Source organism: Neophocaena asiaeorientalis, unplaced genomic scaffold (genome assembly GCF_003031525.2).
Source record: "Neophocaena asiaeorientalis asiaeorientalis breed wild unplaced genomic scaffold, Neophocaena_asiaeorientalis_V1.1 scaffold57, whole genome shotgun sequence".
NCBI classification, from domain to species: domain Eukaryota; kingdom Metazoa; phylum Chordata; class Mammalia; order Artiodactyla; family Phocoenidae; genus Neophocaena; species Neophocaena asiaeorientalis.
Window position 1 is genome coordinate 1,554,289 of NW_020172731.1, and position 25,411 is coordinate 1,579,699.

Sequence of the window (25,411 nt, forward strand, 5' to 3'; positions counted from 1 at the left end):
CCGGAGCGGAGGGTAAGTGATGAAACAGGCGACGTGCACGGGGGCTGGGCCATGCCAGGCTGTGTAGACCTGTGGGAGTTTGTGTGTAACATGATCAGATTTGGATTTTCAAAAATCACTTTAGTGCACAGTGATTGGAAGGCAGCAAGAGGGGCAGTGTGCAGCCTAGACAGTGCAGAAAAGCTTCTCCAAAGGCCAATCTCTGCCTTTTCAACCATCAGCCCTCTTCTTGCAGGAGCCCAAGGGCTCAACAAGGACCTGGGACAGGCCACTGATCCACTTGGCCAGAAAAGTTTGGAAGTGGAAGATGGGTCAAACTCAACTGAAAATGTTGTAAGGTTGTTGCCAGACTCACAGCTACCCTCCTAGCTTTCAAGGGAGACTTAAAACTCACGCCTTGCCGTCTTGGTGACCATAATTACTTACTATGTGTGGTTTGTTGTCTTGAGAAAAGGGAGAGTTGTTTTTCCTAAAGTAATGCAATTTAGGGTCACTATGAAAAGTAAAGAAGTGACTGATAAAAGGAGTCAAGAGTCTTAGCAAGATTCTGTGTTTGTGTCAGGGAAAGATATTTAAATTAAGGAATTTGTGAGTTGGCGTGACAGCCTGGGGGAAAACAGATATATAACTGACTTTCTGGCAGGTTCTCTGCAGGCTCCTATCTTTCTGGGTTTCCACTGGCACAGCCCAGACACAGCCCCTCAGGCCCGAGGCCAGGTAATCATGTGTTTTGATAAAAGTCAACAGAGTATTCCTTGGAGCTGAAGAGTTCAGTCAAAATCTTACTTGCATTTACTCCAAGAAAAGCCTGGAGTTTTCTTTTTTTTCATCTTAGTCCAAGGGCGAGGTTTTCCAGAAAGTCTGAGAAGAAATTTATGCCTAGCAGTTAGAGGCCTATAGGGAAAGAAAACAATACGTTCCTTGTTTTCTGAAGAAAAGTCCAGCAAACAGCCTTGCAATCAATTTCTCTGGCATTCCTAAGCCCTTGGAGGATGCACATTGGCCATTTTGTACCTACACACAAAATATCATTTAGTCCAATACTGATACCACAAGAGCTGAGTCTATATACAATGGTAAACGTTGCTTAGCAAAATAACTGGCTGTATTCCTTCATTCACTTATATGTTTCTAAATAACTGAGCATCAATTAAGTAGCCACACGCTGCTACATATTGGGGTTTGCAGTGGTATGTCCAGCATCTCTGATTTCACTAGGGTGCCACCAGGGCAAATGTCTCATGAGTTCTGAGATCTGAGTCCCCACGAGTGAAGGCCTTATTGTGAGCAATCAGGTTAGAATTCCCATCCTGCAAACTCCTGCAAAATATGTGTGGTGGGTCACAACAATGTGAATATACTTAACAATACTGAACTGTACATTTAAACGTGGTTAAAATGGTCAATTTTATATTATATCCAGATAAAACTATAACTCAAAAAGATACATGCACCCCTATATTCACAGCAGCATTATTTACAATAGCCAAGACACGGGAACAACCTAAATGCCCACTGACAGATGAATGGATAAAGAAGTGGTGTATATATACAATGGAATACTACTCAGCCACAAAAAAGAACAAAATAATGCCATTTGAAGCAACATGGATGGACCTAAAGATTATCATACTAAGTGAAGGAACTCAGACAGAGAAGGACAAATACCCTATGATATCACTTAAATGTGGAACCTAAAATATGACACAAATGAACTTATCTATGAAACAGAAACACACTCAGACATAGAGAACAGACTTGTGGTAGCCAAAGGCAGTGGGGTTGGAGTGGGAGTTTAGGGTTAGCAGATGTAAGATTTTATATACAGAATGGATAAACAACAAGGTCCTACTGTATAGCACATAGGGAACTATATTCAATATTCTGTGATAAACCATAATGGAAAAAATATAAAAAGGATATATATATATATATATATATATATACACACATATATATGTGAATATATGTGTGTGGATATATATATACACGTATATATATCTGAATATATGTGTGTGTATATATATATATGTGAATCACTTTGCTCTACAGCAGAAAATTAACACAACATTGTAAATCAACTATACTTCAATAAAATAAATTTTAAAAATAAACTTAAATATATACAAAAAATAAATAAATAACTGTCCAGTTACCCATCACCCCATCTTATTTTAATCCATGGGACAGCTCATACTCTGGATTTTTCTAGGTATTTATTTATGTGTTTGTTTATTATCTGTCTCCCCACTAAAATCAGGGATCATGGCCATCTTATTTACTTCTGCAGCCTCAGTACCTAGGAAAGTGGCTGGCACATAGCAAACACTCAATAACAATTTGTTCATTAATATTACTAAATTGCATCATTATACAAGGCAACATAGCAAATACATTAAAAACACATATTCTGAGTCCAAACCAATGTTTGGGTTCCATCCCTTCCACATTGCTATTGGCAAAATGACAATTTAACCTCTTTGTCTGTTTCTACACCCTGAAAATGGGAATAGTAACTGCTTCACAAGATTGACATGAGAATTAGATAATGTCTTACCTTTACATGTGTATAATATGTGTTAGCTATTAATATTACAGAAAATTAAAAAGCACAAATGACATATAGCCTAACCATAGCCCCTCCAAATTTACTTCTATTGTTTGCCTAAAGGCTTGCACTCACATATTGTTGTAATTCATATGCACATAAGAAAACTAATTTTTATTGAGAACTTACTATGTACCAGTTACCATTTTAAGCACTTTATATCTGACTTATTTAACCTCTATTGATCAGATGAGAAAGTTACTATTACTATCCCATTTTACAGGTGAGAAAAATTGAAGCCTAGAGGGGTTGAGTAATTTGCCCAAAGTTATACAACTAGAAAGTTGGCTCAAACTTGAAAGTTGTGCTCTGTAGACTCTGTTGTTAACCATTAGTAGCATGGGCCTCTCCATATTTTGATTAACTTTTTCAAAAACTTAACATTATAAACAGCAAGGTCCTACTCTATAGCACAGGGAACTATATATGTGTGTGTGTGTGTGTGTGTGTGTGTGTGTATAACTGAATCACTTTGCTGTACAGAAGAAATTAACACGTAAATCAACTATAGTTTAATAAAATAAAATTTAAAAATAAAAAACATTAGTTCATGCCACTAGTTTCATATATCAAAAAAGTCAACATGATTGTCATCTTTTAAAAATAGATTATCCAATTGTGATGACGGAAAGCAGGTTTTTAAACTGTTGGTGGATATAAATTATTTCAGTTGATCTTAAAAAAAATACTGTAAGCTCACTATTATTAGCTTCACTTTATATAGGGACTCCAAGGCAGAAGTTTCAATGATTCTCCTAATATCACACAGCAAGTTTAAGAGCCAAGTCTTCAGCATCCAGTTCTAGTACTTTTGGTCCTTTTGTAAGAGCTGCTAACTGTCTACATTAATGGAATATTACATGTTTAATATGGCATACCCTGTTCAGTTTTGAATTAACAACTGGTGGTCGGAATTTGATATTTGGAGCATAAGTATTTCTTACCCCGACTCTAAAAATCCTCTCAACCTAAATCAAGATCATGCAATGGCATTCTACAAAATCAAAGTTTTCTCCTTTTGGTTTCTGGATGGACTTTAAAAGTTTGGTCAATTTGAAACCATAATAGCCTTCATAGTGACATGGTGGGAGAAATCCTACAAGGGTAATGGATCAACAAGAAACCCAGAATTATAGTTCGGCCTATAATTCTGTAAAGAGTAAAGAAAGCGAAAAATCCAGGCCAATCACTCAAGATAAAGCCCAGTCAATGCCACGAAAATGAAAGAGGAGCAGGGGCAAATGTCTGGATCTTTCTGAGGCCTTTTTAAATTAAAGGAACAGTCATTCATTTAGACTTTGCATTTATAAACCTAGCCCGGAGCTGGGTCCCCCAGAAGCCTGTTTTATGGGGTTAAAACTCACTGCCTAGAGGGAAAAGTACCAAGTGCAGCAAGTAAAAATGCCTGTTGAGAGTGGAACTGGGACAGGCAGCTGCTAAGCAGGCCCCAATGATCCCTTCCTCCTGGATCTCATGGCCTTGTGTAATTACCTTCCCTTGAGTGCTGGTGGGACAGGGATAAAATATGGCAAAACTGATGGGATGTTACTTCCAATGTTAGGTTACAAAAAGACTCTGGTTTCCATCTTTCTTCCCTCTCTCACTGGCTCGCTGGCTCTGAGGGAAGCCAGCTGATATGCTGCAAGCTTTCCTATGGAAAAGTCCATGTAGCAAGAAACTGGGGGAGACCCTCAGTGCAATGGCCAGCAAAGAAATGAATCCTGCCAACAACTGCATGAGCCAGCTTGGGACCAGATCCTCCCCCTGTTGAACTTTCAGATGAGGCTGCAGCCCCAGCTGTCACTTTGACTGCAACCTTGAGAGAGACCTTGAGGGAGAGGTATTCACATAAGCTGTTCCCAGATTCCTAACTCCAGAAACTGAGAAAAAATAAATGTTTGGTACGTTAAGTGACCAAGTTTTGGGGTCATTTGTTATATAGCAATATATTTCTAATACAGAAACTTTGCCAAAAGCAAAGGCCCCATTATCTGAGGCTCACTCGTTTATTCATTCTCTTAGTACCTATTTATTGAGCATTACTAAGATAAAGTCATATTAGGGACAAGAAGAGTTCCTTGTCTTCAAGGAGCTATGTTCTAGACAAGTCTACAAATATCTAAGAAAGGCAGCAATATTGAAGGTCCAGTCCAGGAAGGCATTCCCAAAGAAGTGAATTCCCAAAGAGGTTCTTGACCAGACCTTGCTGGATAGACAGTACTCAACTGGCAGGCAGAGATGGCGATAGGAAAAGCCAGAGAGTGAAGTGGATGGTGGCAGGTAGGAAACAGGTCTAGACCTCTGAGAGTCTACAAGCTAGTGGAAAAGGCATGAGGAAAAGCCACAGGGAGAAAGAACAAGGTTCATTCAGAGTTTCCTTTCTGGCCGGTCACCACCAGCATCAGGGACTCTGGAGAAAGAGCCCATCCTCTGCCTGGTCCTAATACTGTATACACAATTTGTTGATCTTGTCAAAGATGGGGGCAGGGAGTGGAATTTCTTCCCTTCAGTTTGTACCATCTCTGAGGTCACTGCTATAATGTTCCATTGTTCCTAAGCTTGAGTGAACCATTCATCACTGCAAACGACTAGGGGAAAAACAAAATGCACAAAAGGCATTTTCAGATACAGCAGCCTGAGAATTTATGTCTCATCACTTGGAGGTTAGAAATGTAGCTAAAATGAGGCATATGTCTCATGAAATGTGGAAGAGAGAAATTTCAGAGTCACAAGTTCAGACCACTAATAAAGATGATTTAACGATGATTGTTGTAGGAGTTTTAATTCCTATTGTATGACAATTGCACATCTGTATTATCATCATTAGACCCTTCTTTGGCTCTTTTTGGAGTCTTTGGAAAAGTCTTATAAGGTTTACTCTAAAAATATTATTTCACAAATGAAGTATTTGAGTAGAAGACATAGGATACCCTCAAACTTTGGCTAATGTTGTTTTCATCACTGGTGTTAATTTAATTTCTTGAGTTATTTAGGTCAAATATTTCTATCATGGAAGTTGTTACAAGCAGAACTGTGTAACCCCAAAATTCATATGTTGAAGTTCTAACCTCCAGTACCACAGAATGTGGTTGTGTTGGAAGACAGGGCCTTTAAAGGGATAGTTAAAGTAAAATGAGGTGATGTGGGTGATGGGTACTAATTCAATATGACTGGTGTCCTTATAAGAAGAGGAGATTATGACACATGCACACAGGGGAAAGACCATGTGAAGACACAGGAAGAAAACTGCCATCTGTTAGCCAAAGACAATGACCCTCAGAAGAAATCAACCCTGCCAATACCCTGATCTCAGACTTCTAGTTTCCAGAACTGTGGGAAAATTAATTTCTATTAAGGCACCCAGCCTGTGTGATACATTGTTATGGAAGCCCTAGCAAACTAATAACTAGAAGTCTTTATAGTTTCATGAAAGGAATAAAGAGAATTCTCCCAAAACTTTTTAATCATCCTTTCACAGTAAATATATTTAACTCATCTATAAACTATTCGGTATTTGGTATAAGTTATTCATTAAAAAAAAAACCTTTCTGTTAAGAAAAGATGTTCATTGGAAATAAATTAGAAAATATACATAAGCAAAATGAAGAAAATAAAAATCATTCATCCTTTATCAACAAATATTATGATTTATCACCAATGATTTATCCTTGCAGATATATATAGTAATGGTTCAAAATATTCTGATGGAGCATGGACTTTTCCCACAGGACTTTGGTCAAGTTTGGGCAAGCTGGAAACTTCATGAGCTTCCATTTTCTCATCTATAAAATGGGGATAATAAGAACTGCCTTCCTGGGTGTTTTTGTCAGTTGTACAATATATAATAATGTACAGTATATAAGCACTTAACAAAGTGCCTGGCACATAGTAAACAAACAATAAATGGTCTGTATATTTTATATAGCCTGTATTTTACTATAACAAGTCATTCTGCACATGCTATTTTTACAGTCTGCTTTTTTTTTTTTTTCATGCTTGGTATAGTTTCATTACTAGCTGTTTATGAAGTTCTGTTTCTGGGTATTTAAGCACCCCACATATAAGAATATTGTTTTCGGGCTTCCCTGGTGGCGCAGTGGTTGCGAGTCCGCCTGCCGATGCAGGGGACACGGGTTCGTGCCCCGGTCCGGGAAGATCCCACATGCCGCAGAGCAGCTGGGCCCGTGAGCCATGGCCGCTGAGCCTGCACGTCCGGAGCCTGTGCTCCACAATGGGAGAGGCCACAGCAGTGCGAGGCCCACGTACCGCAAAAAAAAAAAAAAAAAGAATATTGTTTTCTGGTTTCATGATGTTTTCATTTGAATAGCCTTTCTTCAGCCCTCTTGGTGTAGAATTTCATGCTGCTTTAAGACTCTTGGTCTTTTAGCAGCCTCTTTGCGTTTAGGAAGACTTCCAAAAGCACAGTTGGGGATTGAGAACTCGTTCAAATCTGAGACGGTGCCAGTGGCAAAGAGAAAACAGAACTGTTCCTGCTGACTCTGCACTGCAGCTGCCAGATGCCTTGGTTAGCTTGCAGAAAGGGAAACAAAATGGAATGGTGAAACGAAATGCTTTGGAGACGACATGGTGGTGGCAGAACAGGGGTTTCCTCCGCTGGTGCTCTTAGCAGTGGTTCTAAGGGTCAGGATGCCCCAGGCCCACATGTCTTGAGTCAGAGCCAGGCCACCCCATGATGCGGTCAGCCTATAGCCTACAGGAGGGGACTCCAGCCGGACTGCCAAGGGTACTGGAAGTCACTGCCTCAGTGCCCCTGTACCACCACTACCCCCAAAAGCGACCTCCTCCACCTGAAGCTTTGCTCACTGAGGTTCTTAAAGTGCAAAAACTCAGGACGGTATTTAAACCCAAAGTTCTTAGAATGAACGAGTTTCAAGCCCCTTCCTAAAGCAGGGGAAAGGTAAACAGCTTGAGAGAATACACAGCATGTGTGGGTAAGAAAGATATCAATTCCAAAGCGGAGGCTGGAGGCTGAAGTTAAGTCCTGTTTATCTCCAATTGTGCAAGGGTTTATCTCCAATTGCGCAAGGGAAGCTGTGTAGGGGGATGGGATGGCGCCATAGGTACTCAAGGTCTCTTACAAATACTCTACAGCTATCACGAAGAAAAGACTACATCCTAACCTGGCATCAGGATATTTCCTAAGGACACGCAGTCCAAGGCTGCTTCCATATAGAAAAGAACTGCTTTTATCCATAAAGTGGCACTTTATGGAACAGCCTTGGGCTCTACGGAAAACAGGGAGGGAGGGCGGTGAGCTCCCACCTGTTAGCAGCAGTTCTTTCTTCCAGTAGTTCCATTATCACCTCAGGTCAACTCAACAAATATTTACCAGGCGTCCAGCGTGAGCAGGACATTGCATTAAGGCGGATGTACCGAATGAAGGCCGCTCCAGGGAGCTGGAGCTTGTTCGTGCAGCAGCTTTGGCGCTGGAGGCTGTGAGGAACCCACCCCGCTGTACTCCAAGGTCAGCTGCTGGGCTTCCTGCACTGGAACGGAAGGGTCACTATAATACCACCCACTGGGGCTTTCCTGACAACCAGCTTTTCTAAAGACAAAGTGAGAATCTCTCTAATCAAGAAAAACAATTTAACACGGATCTTGGAATCACCCTGAGAAACACATGTGACTGTTTATTTCATAAGAGAGCGATTTTGTGGAAGTCCATATTCAGGACTGTGTGCCAATGGCAATACATTGCTGCAGCTGGCTATATATATTTTAATGTCTTTTTTTCTGCTGGTTTTTCTACCAGAGTTTGGAAGCACAGAAGGTCACCAATATAAACTTTCTGCTATAAAGATGCCTCAGTAGAACCCCTAAAATGACACAATTCTCAATTACAGCTAAGCAATTCCACCCATTTTCGGGGGATGCCTGAAGACACGGGGTCTTCATTTCTTCATGTGAAAAATGAGCACTGTGCTGGCCAGATGAATCACAATGCCTCCCAAGCCTATGGTCACCTTCCAAAGGAAACTGCCACTTGGAGCCCTGTGGAGGAAAACTGCTCCAGGCCATCAGTCCCAGCTCTGGCTGCACGTTAGAATCACTGGAGAACTTTTTTTTTTTTTGCGGTACGCGGGCCTCTCACTGTTGTGGCCTCTCCCGTCGCAGAGCACAGGCTCCGGACGCGCAGGCTCAGCGGCCATGGCTCACGGGCCCAGCCGCTCTGCGGCATGTGGGATCTTCCCAGACCGGGGCACGAACCCGCGTCCCCTGCATCGGCAGGCAGACTCTCAACCACTGCGCCACCAGAGAAGCCCTGGAGAGCTTTTGAAACATGCTACTATCCAGGCTCACCCCACAGATTCTAATTTCAGGGTTCCGATTAATCCTGGATGGGGTCTAATTTCTAAGTCATCACAGAAGATTCTGTTTTGCAGCCTGGGTTGAGAACCACTGCTTCAGACCATTCCATAAGCTGGAGAGACCAAGCACGACTCCACCCCCCCTCCCCCATATGCAATTAATGGGACCAATGTCGAACTCTTAACCCAAGGACAGCCAAGACCATAAGTTGGCCTGGGTCCTCTGAGGTGGCCTGTGTTGGGATCCCCAAGGCAATCCCCATATTCAGAGATTTGCTACAGGGACTCATCACATAGTTGGACTCACGGTTAAGATTTATTACAGTGATGGACTAAGGATACATAGATCCTAATGGAAAAAGACAGGCAAAATCTAGAGAAATCCATGCACAGGCTTCCTATGCTCTCTTTCTATGAAGGGACACACTTGAACACATTACTTTCTCCAGCAATGAAGAATGTAGTAATATGTGTGCAATGCTTCTTCCAGGAAAGCCCAGTAGAGACAGAGCATTCAACATGTTTACTGGGGACTGGTCACATCTGCACTCTCTGTCTAGCATGCATCAAAATTCCAGACTCCCAGAAAGAAAGCAGGTGCTCAGCATAAATATCCTCGTTTGCACAAACAGTCTAAGCACAGAGAACCACCCTTATCAGTTTTGAGAATGGCGGAAACACCCACATACCAGCCAAAGGCCAAACTTGCAAGCAGGCCTTTCCAAAGAGAGCAGTCTCAGGCCTGCTGTGTTAACTCTTTTCTGCACAGGACCCAAAACAAAGATGCTGATTATCAGTTAGATGGGTAAATTCTGTCTCAGGAATTTGCCTTGGGAAATAAGAACAGCCTCAGGAAGTTGTTTTGAGAGGAGAAGCGACCACACACAAAGAGAAGCAAAGATAAGAACATGACCCAGTCACACGATGGCGATGCTCCAGTGAAGGGCACAAACTCCAGTACTGAGGATTCAGCAAGGTAGCTCTCAGCTATTAGATCTCTGTCGGCTCTTCTGCCTCCCAAATCCTGTTGTTCTTCTTTCCCTGAAACCTGTCACCCCAGCTGTTCCTGGGTTTCCATGAATATTCTGTGGAGCCACTTTATAAGTCTGTCCTCCCTATATGTAGCTTATCCTCGTTCCAAACCTCCATCGCTGAGCCAGAGTACGTCTTAATATCTTTTAACTAAAAGAGCTCACAAGCTCGCTGATCACACGATACTGACCCAGGACCACCTCAGAGGTAGGCAGAGAGAGAGCAACTAACCACAACCTCAAAAAAAGGAAAAAAGGCGTGTGAGTCGTCATCCAGACTAGGCTTCACAAAGCCACAGTTATTCTTAGCCACACACTGCCCTCCACATCAAGTGGACTTTTGGCTGAATTGGGTGATACCTTTGCAGAAATGATTACAAAGTTTTGGTGATGGAGACCATGAAGATGTGGTCTTTGTGGTCCCGGAATACAAAACAACTAATGGAGAATTGTGGAAAAGTTCCCAGCTCTATGAAACTCATCCAGTTATAACTTGGTCTCACTCATTTAATGTTTAGCTGGACGTATCTATGGACTTCAAAATCATTTTAAACAGTGAAATAAGCACATAAATATTCAGTTCAGATGCTGTGAAATTCAAACTTTTAGGTTGAAGGATTAAGACCTTCCTCTATCAAAAGAGCACGAGTTTATTCCTCTCCGTTCTACAACCCATCTTTCCAGTGCTAACACTATCACCATTACATGTTCTTCCTATCACAATGGTTGTTGATTCAAAGAAATCAGAGAATGTTAGAACTGGAAGAGACATTACCAATCACCTGAAATTCAAGCCTCTGGTTTCAGAGATGAGAAGCTATAGGCCCAGCAAGATTTACAGGCTTATCCAAGGTCTCACAGCTGGCTTGAACCAGAGCAGAACTAGAACTCTTTATCTCCTGACTCCCAGGCTAATTTATTGCCACTCTGGGCTCTTCGTGTTGGTCTTTTCCTGTGCGAGAGAATTCAGGCTCCAAAACTGTGGATAACTTCTGACTATTTTTGCAGCTGCTATCTTTCCAAAGTCTATTATCATTCCCAGAAAATATTAACATTCACAAGGCTGTGGATTTGTGATTGTGCAATAAGTAAATAATACATCGTTCTCAAATGTGCTAATCTTTGCAAACCAAGATCACGTGTTTGTAAATACCAGGAAGCTACACTCAAAATATGTACTTTTGAGTCTCTAAGAACAAGTCAGCAAGATGTGTTTTTTGCTACAGTTACACTTAAAAGAGAATTTAACCTTCACTCACTCATTTACTTTTAAAACTACGTCACATGACAGTATTCAATTCAAAAAAGGTAAATGTTACCTGTATAACAACTTTACTCAGACGTTAGGCATCAGTTAATCTATCAGTGATCAATGAAAAATAACTTAGTCAACCATTATTAGAATCCCAGCTGTTCCAGGATTGGGTGTGGTGAAGGGAGACAAAGCAACACAAAGTAAGATACTCTCAGAGCATTTAATGTGTAGAAGACAAAATGCAGGAAGATATTAAAAATGTGCAGAAAAATATTAAAAACAATAAGCACTAGATCATACAGTATATCTTACAATAATACCCCAAGAACTCAAGGACGAGAGAGAATAGCAGAGACAGGATGGGTCCAATTAATAGTTTTCTGACTGGGCATTTGTGATTGGACGTGGTTAAAATAGAGCATTTTTGCTCCGAGGCAGAGTAGAAAAGCAGGAAAACTTTGATGTCAATCTGATTTTTATTTCTAATTTTTTCATCCACATAATGAGTATTTATTGAGCACATTTTTATGTGCCTAACACTTTGCTGGCCATTGCAAAGGATCCAACTATGGGAGCATTGCTTAAATTCTCAAGGCCTCAGATTCCTTACCACTGAAATATGAAAAGTGTATCAGATAATATTAGATCCCTTCTAGTTCTTACTTTCTATAAGTCTAACATCTCCAAGATGAAGAAGGAATTCCTGATAAGCTCTTATAATATTAGGTCCCTTCCAGTTCTTACTTTCTATGAGTCTAACCTCTCCAAGATGAAGAAGGAATTCCTGATAAGCTCTTACAATCTGTTTGAAACAACAAAATTTGTGTGCATGGAAACAGGAATACACAATACCTGATTTTCAGGGGTTCTAAAGTTTTTTGCCCTCCTAACACACAGGAGATTTATAACACATTTCTTTCAGTGGCTCAGTCAGTACAATTGGAGAACATGCCCCAGAGAGGGGAGAATCAAAACGGCAGTGGAAAACTAAATAGGTTTGAAAAGTTCTCCCAGGTGATCCAGACATGAGCCCCTCTTCTCAGAGGGGCTCTGCCACCTCTTTGCTCAAGTAAGAATCATTGGATTAAATGTTCAAATGAATGGAATAGTTCTGATGAAATGTGCTGAAATGGTAAAGAATAAAAACTTTCTTCTTTCATTCAAGATAAATTCAAATACCTACTGTGTTCCAGTCATTGTGCTAACTACTACTAATTAAAAATAAAGAAGCAAACCAGAGACCCAGCCCTTCAGAGACTTAGAGCATGGTAGCCTAGGTCAACTACAGGACACTACAGGCTACAAATATCAGAAAATCTGACAGGCTTAACCACTAGGGACTGTGATTGGATGATGTAGCTGGAACCCTAAAAGTAGGGCAGGCATCACGGTTGGCTTCATCTAGTGATTCCAATTAGTTGGTTTCAAGCAACCTTGGCTTCAAGTCCCAGCTCCTCACTTACTAGCAACATGACTCCGGCGAGTTGTTCAGTTTCTCTAAATCTCAAGTTCAACATCTGTAGAACAGGAATAATAATTGTTCCTGCCTCAAAGTGTTGTTATGAGGATTAAATGGGACAATGGTAATGAAGCACTTAGCCTGATGCCTAGAAAAAAGCAAAGGCTCAAAACAGTTATTATCTCTATCATCATAATTAAAGTGGCTGACTATGTGCAAAAGTGAGACTTAAAAAAAAAAATACAGAATTTTACAACCCACAGCTAAGCTTGTGAAAAAAGACAAAAAGTTGGTTGAAAAGTGATTCGGGAGCTTCCCTGGTGGTGCAGTGGTTGAGAGTCTGCCTGCCAATACAGGGGAAGCGGGTTCGTGCCCCGGTCCGGGAAGATCCCACATGCCGCAGAGTGGCTGGGCCCGTGAGCCATGGTCGCTGAGCCTGCACGTCCAGAGCCTGTGCTCCGCAACGGGAGAGGCCACAACAGTGAGAGGCCCAAGTACCGCAAAAAAAAAAAAAGTGATTTGGAAAGGATAATTTGCAAAATGTAGCAGAAGCCCTTTCGGAGAAATGAAGATAAAAGGGTGGTAACTGGAGGGAGATCTCAGGATGGAGATAGAACTCGTTATTTTGGAAGTAAAGAAACCTGGGTATTTTTATAGTCTGCGAGGTGGGATCTAGTAGAGGTGAAGAAGCTGAAAATACTAGAGAAAAAGAGAATATTGCAAATTGCAGAGGAGATGGACACCAAACACAGGTGTAGGGATTTGCCTTGAGCAGGTGATATGATGACAATTTTTTGATGATTCCATTTTACTAAACGCTTACCTATGCCAGGCACCAGCCTAAGTACTACACATGTTATCTTATGTTAGCCTCACAACAACGTTAAGAAGTGCATACTTTTTATCTCCACTGAGCACCTCTGTTCAAATCTAAAACTGAGGTTTGGAAATTGTTAAATAACATCTAGGGCTTCCCTGGTGGCGCAGTGGTTGAGAGTCTGCCTGCCGATGCAGGGGACGCAGGTTCCTGCCCTGGTCCGGTAAGATCCCACATGCCGCGGAGCGGCTGGGCCCGTGAGCCATGGCCGTTGAGCCTGCGCGTCCGGAGCCTGTGCTCTGCAGCAGGAGAGGCCACAACAGTGAGAGGCCCGCGTACAGCAAAAAAAAAAAATAATGAACAAATTTTAAAAAATTAAAAAAAAAAAATAACACCTAGTAAAAATAGAACACAGATATGAACTTGACTTTCACACCAAAACCTGTGTCTTGATACCTAAGTTAAACTGAGGTAACGAAATGAGAAGAGGTGCATATATTACATATACTAAAACATCTGAAGCTTGGGGATAGCAATTAGTGGGAGTCTGTACTGGATAGAATCCGTATTCTCCAGGAAGCATACAAAATTAACTACTGAGATACAGGAGTTCAGACAATGTCTAGAAGTCACAAAAGAAGGAAAAGAATTACTGGGGGAGAGGCAATAGTCAATAAGAATTTTCCAGAATCAATGAAAGACTTAAATGTTCAGATTTAAGAATCACAATGAAAAAAAAAAAAAAAGAATCACAATGAATACTAAGCTAAACAAGTAAAAATTAAGCCACACTTAGATTCACCCGGGTAAGGCTGCAGAACACCATTGATAATAAGAAAATTTTAGTATTCAGAACAAAAAAAACCAGATTACCTACAAAGTTACAATTAGACTAAAGCAGACTTCTCAACAGGAAAAAACAAAGACCACAAAATAATAGAAAGTGCTGAGGAAAAATATCTGCTAATGTCATTCAAGAGGAGAGAAAAAGTTTGAGCGTGTGTGTTTTCAAACAGTCCCTGAAAGAACTACTAAAGAATGTACTTTAGAAAGAGGAAACGTAACAGAAAAGGAATGAGTGGAGAGCAAAAACCAGTATGGATCAAAGAACTTGGTAAATATTGATACTTTGGTAAATATTCATTCACTATTTGAAATAACAACAATAATAATGACTACTGAAGAGAGGAATTTAAATGAAGTAAAACTAAGATACTTGAAAAATAGAAGAAGGTAAAGGTGATTTAAATTAAAGAATCCTAAAGTCATTATTTTGTTCAGAAATAGTGTAGACATATCAATTTTTGACTTTTTAGAGTATGTTTCTTTTTAATGTAAGAGTAACCGTTATCAAATTACAATCTCTACTTTTAAAAGGAGAGAAGTTCAAAATCACGGTTTTAGAGTGAACATAGGAATGGGTGTGACTAACTGTAGGTGTAATTAATTTCTATAGAGAAAAGGATCTAAAGGAAATAGGACCAAATGTTAGTATTCGTTAGTATCTATTATTTTCTGTATTTTTGAAATATTTTGCAATTAATTTTTTTTAAAAAAGAAGAAGTTTCAAAAAAAAAAAAAAAAAAGAAGAAGTTTCTGGTGCTTTTAATTGACAGGTTTTGCTTGATCACATATCAACCCACAATCACTGAACCAGCGAAGCTCATATTTGTCTAGCTAGGGCCTCACCACCTGCAGAAGCAGAAGTACATGATATGTTCCTTTCCGTTTCTGTAAGCAAAGTGTCCCTGTGAGGCATCTGGACTTTGAGCACGTGAGTCAGGCTCATAGTTACAGCCTGTCTCACCAGGTCACAGTGACCTTTGTGATTATCACTTAGATGCTTCTGGAAGGATAATCTTAGTAGTCTTTCAAAGTCCTTTCTCTGTCTCTGTCAGTCTATGTTTATCATTTTCATGGTCTAATTGGGCAGTTTTCATAAATTGATACAAAGTGTCTTCTGCATGAGCACAGTCAAGCTTTACAGCTGTTGTAAAGAGAGTATTGCTCTAACTCTGCCTGGCTAGAGTTGGTTGGTTGGTTTGTTTTAATGGGATATGAGTCCTTTAATAGCAGTCTAATCCCTTCAATTTACAAAAAAGTGAGGGCTAGAGACATCAGTCTTCCTGCCCAATATCTTACAACCAATAAATGAGAAAGCTGAAAATCAAATTTTGGACCCATCACTATCATCATTCTCTAAGATAATGCCTACATTCCTAAGCTGTTACAGGAAGAAGTATATTATCTGTGAAGATCCTGAAAGTATCGATCACAAAGACATCATGATTTATAGCCACCTGATTTAACCCCAGTGGAACAGCAAAGTGCAGTGCCTCTGGCATTCGAGGCCACACCCCCGGGCTATTCATGTCTAGCCTGTGCCTATCCAATGCAGCCAGGCTCCTGGGATCTTCAGAGGTAAGTCCTCCTGCATGACTCCAAGTTGTGAATCCAAGTTGTGAAGGGTTTGAGGAAGACACATTTGCTGACAACACAACCTTAACAACAGCCATAATGTTGCTAACATGGTTAGACACACCTCACTGGAATGATCAAAACTGCCCAGGGCACCTGCTGTTGGGTTAAAGAACAACTACCCTGGAGAGGACTCTGAGAAGTCACAAAGGACGCCGAGATCTAACCACAGCACTTTTCAAACTTTCACGTGCACATGAATCATGCAGGTATCTTATGAAAGTACGGATTCAGATTGAGTGGGCTGGGGTAGGGCCTGACATTCTGCATTTCTAGCAGACTTCCAGGTGGTACCCATACTGCTGGTCCCACGGGTACCCTTCAAGTAGCCAGGCTTTTCCCCGTGCACAAAATTCTCACAGGGTCTGTGATGAGACTGTGCTTCTCTAGGGCAGGACTTTGGCGGCCAGGGAGGGTTGGAAGCAGCTAGACTGTGAGCAGTATGCACAGAACTAGTCACGTGCCACAAGAGTTACGGGGGTGAACACATGACCATGAAAGATTAATGAACCTGAAGGAGAAAGCTTCTGGGAGAGGAAGGTTTCTGGGAGAGAAAGGTTTCTGAAGGCTTCTGGGAGAGAAAGGTTTCCTTTTTTTGAGAGAGGTTTTGAAAGTGGCTCTTGATGGTTCATGCACCTTCCAGCCAAGATGGAGTAGCCAGCACCAGTACCCTCCTGCCGGAAACTACTAAAACACAGGGTAAAAATATATAAAACAATGATTTTCAGACATCGGACACCAGGTTGTGCAGGACAGTAATCCCTGGGAAAGGGGGAAAACTGAAAAAAATAAAACAGAGTGTCAGTGAGCTGTGCAACAACTTCAAGCAACCTAATTTCATGTTATTGGATTAACTGGGGTGGAGGGGTGATAGAAGAAAATATTGGAATAGATAACAGTTGAAATTTTTCCAAATTGGATTTAAAAAAACAGAAACTCAAGATTTAACAATCTCAATGAGACCCAAGCACAAGATAAAAGAAGAAAAGAAAGGAAAGAAAGGGAGAAAGACCAGATCATTATAGTAAAGATAATTTGTCAGTGGTGGAAATCTGTAAAATATTTTCCTTAAAAGAAGTCTGTATGTTAACCAGTTTTGAAGAACCTGTTTTAAATGAATTGCTGTTCTCCTTTAAGTCAGTACTGTAATGATGATAGTTTGATTTCTGTTTCTGCAGAACTCAAAACTAGCTTGGATATGTGAACAGATCTCATTGTTCTGCTAATGTATTATTCATCTTGGTCACATGTTCAGGCCAGATGAGGCTCAAAAGGCAGCCACAAATTCTGTGCCCATGAAATTATCTGTTTCACCACAGCTACGAATCCTATATTCCTTTCATGTGTGTATTTAGGGGCTCGACTTCCATCCCATTCTTCATTTAGATATACTGAAGGCTGACATGGTCTATATGACCTCCTGCAAACTATTGTGAGTGAAAATATGACGATGATTTTTTCTTACTTAATTGTTCCAAGTTTCACATACCCTTCATGTCTGCAACGTCTTCTCAAGCAATGCTTGCTCCCCCTCTCACAGTTTCACAATACACACCACTTACTGTCCAAGAGCACAAGGAGTGTCTAAGAATCCAATGATGAAAGAGGGAGAGAGGGAACTGGACGCTGTCATCAGCCGCCTAGTACCACTGTCACTCTTGGCCCTGCTCTAGCTAATGATTGCTTGTCCCTGCTCTGGGTTATAGTTCCAAGGTTTCAGCTCTTCCACCCTTGGATGCTTAGCCACTTTTTCTGCAAAGGCTTGAAATCATGCCAGAGTGAATGTGTCATCTAGGAGGGGTTCCTGCCTTCAACACACTCTGCCCTGAAACCAGCCTTTACCCAAAATCCTTAGACCCCTGCACTGAGTCTTGGATCCCTTGTCCTCCTGGTAAGGTCTGCTTTAGGGTCCATGCTGTCCTTCCCTGTCAGCAGACTCCAGTTCAGCCTAAAGGTTTCTCTAATCTACCTTTAGCAGGTCCAGGGCATTCCCATTTCTTCCTCATAGGAAGGCCTGATCTCTTTATGTAATTGGTCTCCCCTTCTCCGGGATCCCCTTCTCCGGGAACTCTGCATACCAAGCGAAGGGCTTGGATAAGGGCTTGTATCATCAGATACAAAACGTTCTGTCCCCTTTCTCAGGATATCAGCTCATTCGAGTCTCATCTCTGATAACTAAGAGAAGGCTACTCATCCTTCTCTTAAGGAGGACTTCATGCGTAAAAGTGAAACAAATGTCAATGCTTAGGTGATTTTTTTATCTCTTTCTATAAATATGGAATTTGCTCACATGATATTTTAGAATTCTGCTTCAGCCCCTCACCCCATTGTTCAGAATCTCCACCATACTAAGAAAGCAGAAAGAATTCCAGAGGACATATATCTATAGGTGGAAAAGAATCGCACTGCTTTTGTTTGCTTATTTTAATACCAATGATCATTTTTAGACATCAAGACCTTCTAACAGATTCTAATTCCAAGGAATCCCAAGCTCCCTATAAGTCCTCCCGGCTCCTATCTTGCCTATCTTAACATAAATGAGTCCTCTCCTACCGACTTGGGTGCACAAGAATTTCCTGTCCTCCCTGCTCCCAGGCCAGGGCCTCTCTACCAGGGAGTTGTCTCCACTTGTGCCACAAAGGGTAAGCTCAGATGCTCATAGTTTGGAACTCTTCCCTTGCCCTTCCTGGGTGTGACTGAGGAACAAAAACTAGGAAGGAGACATCCCAGAGAGTGGATGTTTCTCACTTAGATCTAAAAAATCTCTATCCCAATAAACAAGCCCTTCACAAACGACCAATCAGAAAAACTGTTAGTACCTCTAGCATCTAGCCATTGCCTAACACATAGTAGGCACCTGTTCAACACTGAATAAATAAATGAACAAATCTGTGCCTTTCCATGTGTCTCTGACTGCAGCAAATATCGTGAATTTCAATCACTTAATATATTATACTTCTATATTCGCACTTTAACAGGAACCTCCCAAAATCTTAAGGCAAAAGAAATTATTATTGCTCCAAAACACCATGGTTACTCTAATAATAGGATTCCAATATTGGTTATTTTGGCTGTCTGAGGATCATTAACACTAGCTTCTACAACAACCAACCCTAAAACTTCATCAAGCCACAGCTGTTTTATTTCTAGTCCACTCACATTCTGATGTTCATTGGGTGGCTCTCCCAGGTGGATTTCTTCTAAGCTTTAACTCAGGGATCCAGGCTCCTTCCATCTGTGGCTCTGCCTCCTGGAAAGGAAAAAGAAGAGCAGAAGATCTAGGAAACGTGAGTGGCTGTATCACTTCTACTAATATTCTATTGTCCAGAACTAGTCTTGGGGTCCCAGCTAGATGCAAGAGCGCCTGGTGGGAAATGTGATTTTCTTGTTTGCTCAGGAATTGAACGTATACAGTTTGGTGAACACACTGCACTATCTTTGCCATAGGGGCTAAAGGAGAATTTCATGTTGGGGGGCCAGGACCTCACTAACGTTGTAACCTTTACCCTATTTCTCCTATGCCTTTCTCTTCGGTGCAGATTCATCATGCATATCCCCTCAGTCAGTCACTTAGAATATAAAAGCTTTCACTATGATCTGAAAAATTAAACACATTATACAAGTAGGGTTGTTCCATGTAAACAGTTTGGTTTCAAAGTCCATGAGTGTGTTGCTTATGAGACAAAAATTGTCTAGAGAGTCAGCAAATATTTGCTATTGATGGTGAAAGTGACAGCAATGATTTCCTCTGCCTGATCTCTGGCCTTAACCCTTTCCATCTCAAAACTCTCCCTACAAAGTCCTGCAACTCTTCCCAGTTTCGCTCTGTTCAGTTCCCAGTTCTCCTGGGGGAAGTAAAGTCATTTCTACAGCCTCAGGTCAAGCCAAAATGAAGTCTTCTCAAGTCACGATTCTGGGTGCTAATCCTCACCTTCTACAGCTATTCCCTCACTGTCCACTGCTATTCATTAAATGTACTTCTCTCTGCATCTAGGTAACTTCTTTCTTACCTATCATCCTCTACAGATCTGTGGGCCTAAGTACCACCTCTGTGTGGCACGATCAACAGCATACATTGAAACAAGGGTCCCTTATCACTACATCCTCAATGCTTACTATGGTCTCCTAATCAGCTGTTGTCACTGACCTTCTCACCAGCTTCCAGAAAGGAGAGGATTCTGTTGACAAATTCTTCTTCTCCACTTCCCAGTTAGCTGTTTGTACCCAGGATCGCCTCACCCTCAAGCCAGTGATCAAAGGGCCTCGGGGAAATCAAAAGGGCTTAGCAGCAGAAGGAGCCCTGATTTCTATTGGCATTTGCTGAGAACCTACTGTTTTCTACACAGTTCTAAGAGCTTTCAATGCATTGTCTCAAGGAATCCTCAGAATGCCTAAAGACTATTATGACTTCCCTTTTACAGGAAGTTCTGTAACTTGCCCAAGGCACACACTAATGGTGGAGCAGCATCCAGGCATCATGGATCATGAAGCAGCATCAATGGTGTGGATGTGTGTGGAGAGAAACAGGAAGGCGGGGAGGGTATTCCCTCCTCTGTGCTAACGGTGGGACTACCATGTGAAGAAAATCTGGGCAGGAAGATGCTAGTGCCCTGCTTCTCCCCCTCCCCCTCCCCCAGCTGCTGCACCCAGAGCCAGGGGCTCCCAGCCATCCTCCCTCTCTGGCAGGCCCAGCTGCAGTTTCAAATGGCTCATTTTTCAACTCTCAGTACCTAAGTGGGTCAACTCCATTCAAAGGGGAAAAGAGAAGGAAGCTGTGTTTTGGCATTTAACCCCAAAAGCATTCTTCCAGCCAGTTTTTCCATTAATAAAACCGGCCCTTTAAACCTCCAGTTTTCAGAAAACTTGTACCATTTACACAGTCACAGAAAGACAATCAGCAAGCCTCATACTCTCAGCATGCCGCCTCTGACTACTTGATAAGGAACCTCAGAAGACAAACTGCAGATGGGTTCACTGAACTCTTTCCTCGGAAACACAAAGCACCTCGTTCCTGTCACGTCCCTAGTGACAAGGAGGAACCACAGCTCTCCTCACACGGAGCAGCCGGGACGGAAGCTGAGCAGAGGCTTCATCTGCCCCGAGAACCCACGCCGTCACCCTTCATGCTCCTGGCCGTGCTGGCTCAGCTGCTGAACTGCGTGTACACTGTTGCCACCTCCTGGGGCTCCTTTCCCCTCCCCACCCCCAGCTGGATCACTTTTCTCTTGTGCACGTTTAAAAAGCACCGTCAGGTGAACAGAAACACAGCAGCTTCTGAGAACAAAGTCAGACTAGAACAGTCTATGTGCCAAAAGGAACTTTCTGATCTTTTTGTCTTACTTGCTGTTCAGAAAGGAACTTGCAAACGCCATCCCTGTCCAGTTTTGCTTTGCAAAGGGAGCCAACAAAGTTCATTGAAACCTCCCCACCTTCCCAGGGTCTCAGGCACGGAGGGATGTTGCCAAAATAGGTGTGAGCTCCCTTTTCCTTAAAGAGCTGACTCTTAGAGAGGGGCAGTGAACCACCTTCCTATCGCAACGAAATGACTTAGTTTCAAATTCTTACAAAAATCACGTCAGAATCATGGATTCTCGGAGTCTTTTTTGGATGCTTTGGCCACAAGTTTGCTGGCATTTAAAAAAATCAACAAACCTTTTCTGACGAAAAACAATTCTTTTCATCCCTCTATTTGAGAATTTATTTCAATTTTTCCTAACAATCCCAGCGGAGTTTTTTTTTTTTTAACTTTTTATCTTCTATTGGAGTATATCCGATTAACAACGTTGTGATAGTTTCAGGTGCACAGCAAAGGGACTCAGCCATGCATATCCATGTATCCACTCTCCCCCAGACTCCCCTGCCATCCAGGCTGCCACATAACACTGAGCAGAGTTCCTTGTGCTCTACAGTAGGTCCTTGTTGGTTATCCTTTTTAAATATAGCAATTGAAACCAGTGGAGTTTCAATCTGAGAATGGGCAACAATATTTAGGATGAAACTTGTCCACTCTTGCCGGGCAGGTGCTCCCACAGGGGGTCAGGGAACTGGCAGATCCCCTGGGCTTCTTGGCATCTGCCTTCTGACAGTCACTGCAGGACAGGGGCAACCAGTGCTTGGGTAGGGTGACAGGAGCCCTACCTCACCCACCTCCACATCTACTCCCATCATGATGGAGACGCACTGAGATGAGAAGGGAATCATCTAATGCAGGAGGGAATCCATACAACCACATAGTTTATCTTCGTTTTCAGTGTTCAAAATCTCATACCACACCACACCACACACACACACACGGCCACCCCATGTGTGCCAAACCCACTGAGCTGCGGCTTAGGTTCCACAATTTAAGTAGCAGATGTCATGTACTACCTTGCTTCGTGGTTTATCACGTGTTGCACAGCTGCAGCTGCTCTGAGCCGACAGGACGTCATGAGCTGCTGTGGCACGTGGGTGGGGTGCAGTGGAGGGATGCCCCTCCTCCTTACAACTACGTTATTGAAGACACCTTTTAATGCTATTAGTACAGCAGTTTTTACTGACCAGGAGACCAGGTTGCTGAGTATCTAAGGCTCACTGTCTGCATCTCCCTGAGAGGACCCTGTCAGAAAAAAAAAAAAAGACAAGAACGGTATCGCATATCAATATCAGGTTTTTGGTTCAGAGGCTACTGTTGCATAGAAGCCATATTATGTGTAAGGATTCCCACTTCTAGACTCTTTTTGAGCTGTCATTTGATCTTCATCTAGGCCGTGATTCTAAGCCAGCACTAGTCTTCATCACGCTCCCCTGGAGTGACTGACTTGCATTCTAGAACGGGGCCACGGCTCGCCTGTTTCGTATCTGCAGCACCTTGCACACGCAGGGCACACCACAGGGCACTGTCACAGGCGTTCTCCGTTCGCCCCACCCTGCTCTGTGCCTGCATGAGGAGGGGTTCCTTGCCTCCAGCTTCTGGATGGATTCCACCCGTGAAGCGCATTGGCAGGAGACTGACGGAGGGAGGATGCAGCGATAGAGCCCCTTCCGACCAGGCTTCAGTCTGGCAGCAGCTACATCCCTCTGCCGAAGCCACAATGGCCACGGGCAGCCTTTCCTTTGGCTGCGGCTCTCACTAGCTCTCACCGATGATTACTCCCTCCCTTTGCCCTGCGGGCCCTGCTGCTCGTCTTAGCCAGCATAGGGGGTCTGGGTGGACCTACACACACAGTATTTGCCAAATCGGGAGTCACTGCGTTCTCACACGCTAAGTGCATGTGAAGAAATTTCTAGAAGTAGTTCTCAAACAGTACTCCCAAAGTTCACCGGAAACCGGCGCTGGAAGAAGTCCCTGCTCTTAATTCCTTTTTATTTATTTTACATAGTGGACTTCCAGGTATGGTTATAATTGCACCTAACTTTTAAATTTTTTTAAAAAAATATTGAAAACCACAGATGCATTATGGAATGTAAGTGGTTTGACATCAGAGTCCTCGTCTATCTTGTTCACTGAGAACCCCCAAACTCTGGAGGAGGGTAGACACAGAGTAGGCTTTTGGTAAATATCTGTTGAAAAAAACATAAATGAACAATCTGTTAACCCACTGAATCCTCACAACAGCTGTATGTGAAAGGTGAGGCGGGTATTTTCTCCCACACTTTCCTAGGAGGAAACTCAGCTTCAGAGACTTGACCAAAGGCAAAGTTGCCTGTGCCCACCATGAGTTTGGTCTTGGTGGTTTATTAAGAATAAATATGCCTGGGCATGGGGGCTATGATGTGTTCACACCCTTTCTTCCAACCATGTTAAAAGGTGCCCAGAAATGAGCGAACAGCAAAGATGACAGAAAATTCGAGTATTTTGTGCAGTGGAAGATTAACAAATCTATGGTTAGTAACTTGGTATAAAAGAAAGAGTCTTTCATCTGACGTGAGGGCAGCCTCATGGTCACCCTCCTCACCCCCTTCCCTAGGTCTGGGACACTGGTCCCCTAATTGCAGTGCTGGGACCTCTTTTACCAGATCCTATGGGTCTGATGGATTTCTTCTTTTCTCCCGTACCCTTTCTTCTACCCTCAGATTCCCCAATATTTAAGATCCAGGATCTACCCTCAGAATGTCCACTCCCTACCTCAGTGAGAACTGCTGAGCCAGTCATCTAAGCCCCTAGACTCTGCAGAGCTTCTGTTTCCTCCAGGGCATCACCCTTCCTTTTCCCATGCTTCCTCTTCCTCAGGCCGCAGAGCAGAAGCAGGAGCCCAGGGGTCAGAGCTGAACACGGGAAGTGGAGGGGCACAGGTCTCAGCCTGCGGCGGTAAGAGACCAGGAGTCAGTCCAGGGACGGCGGTCTTGGTGAGCAGACCATCAAGCTATTACTTTAAGACACCTCAGGGCCTGGGCCACCTGCCTCGGGTATAAACCAAAAGATAACTAAGTGGGGGTGGAGAGGTCCCAGCATCCCCGGGTCTATCATCTCCTCCCCAGCTGGGAAGCTCACCAGCTCTCCTTAAGCCCAGGACTCACTTTACTCACTCCTAGAGCAGGTGGATGCCCACCTGGTGTGTGATTTCAGAGGAATCAGAAAACCCTCTCAGCCAGAAACCGCACCAACTGGAGGTTTCTTTCGGGTTAGTCACCTTCAAAGTCTATTATTAAAGAGAAGAAGTGAACAGGCAACCACATGGTGCTGTACTAAGAAGAGTGCAGACAGAGGTAGGCTTTGAATCTGCTGGAAAATTGGGCCTTTGGGTCCTTGCTCAGGAAGAAAGAGGAAAAGAAAGAGTGTCTGTCAAATTAGCAATCACATATGCTGACATTCCACCTAAAAACAGTAACAGGAAAACCAAAAAAATTCTCGAGCTACTCCATGATTTGAGGCCCTTCCCTGTTCACCCCACAGAGGAAAACAAAACACAACCAACACAGCAGCCTGACTGGGATGACTTATTTCATCATGTTGTTTCCTTCCTAATGACTGGTTGATACCCACCCACCGAACTGGGGCGTGTGGGAGATGGGACAAGAGGTCAGTGTGAATTACGAGTATGAACACGTCTCCCAGTTCATCTGGGACAATAATGACCTCAGATATTCTATGAGAGGGTCCCGGTGTACACTGTATCTGATCAGAATGTGTGTTTTAACTTTTAGCTAAGAAAGCAAGGTCATGATAAATAGCCTTGGGAAGGCAATGTTTTTCTTTCAATCAGGAAAACCGGTTTGCCTTTTACTAGCTGGGTAGCTGAGCAACAGTTTTCTCAGAAGCAAATGGGGTAATGCTAGTTGACTCACAGGGTGGTGAGGAATAAGTCAAGTTAGATAACGTACCTAAGGCTGCTATTAAAATGCCTGGGACTTAGACCTTCAACAAATGGTAGCTTTGAAATGGAGGGTAATTATCAGTTAGAATCCATTAAACCTGTAACCTGCCTTCACTGACCAAGCTCGCTTTAGCTGTC

General features: G+C 42.6%; 1 long non-coding RNA gene across 1 annotated transcript in view; it reads right to left on the bottom strand.

Annotated features, from left to right (window-relative positions):
* Positions 1 to 19,135: 19,135 nt before the first annotated feature.
* Positions 19,136 to 25,411, bottom strand: part of LOC112396604 (uncharacterized) — a 34,667-nt gene continuing 28,391 nt past the window's right edge. The window contains exons 2-4 of the long non-coding RNA XR_003002599.1: positions 24,085 to 24,259; positions 22,347 to 22,575; positions 19,136 to 19,227 (exon numbers count right to left, since the gene is read on the bottom strand). This is a non-coding gene — a long non-coding RNA (uncharacterized LOC112396604). The remainder of the gene's footprint in view (positions 19,228 to 22,346; positions 22,576 to 24,084; positions 24,260 to 25,411) is intronic.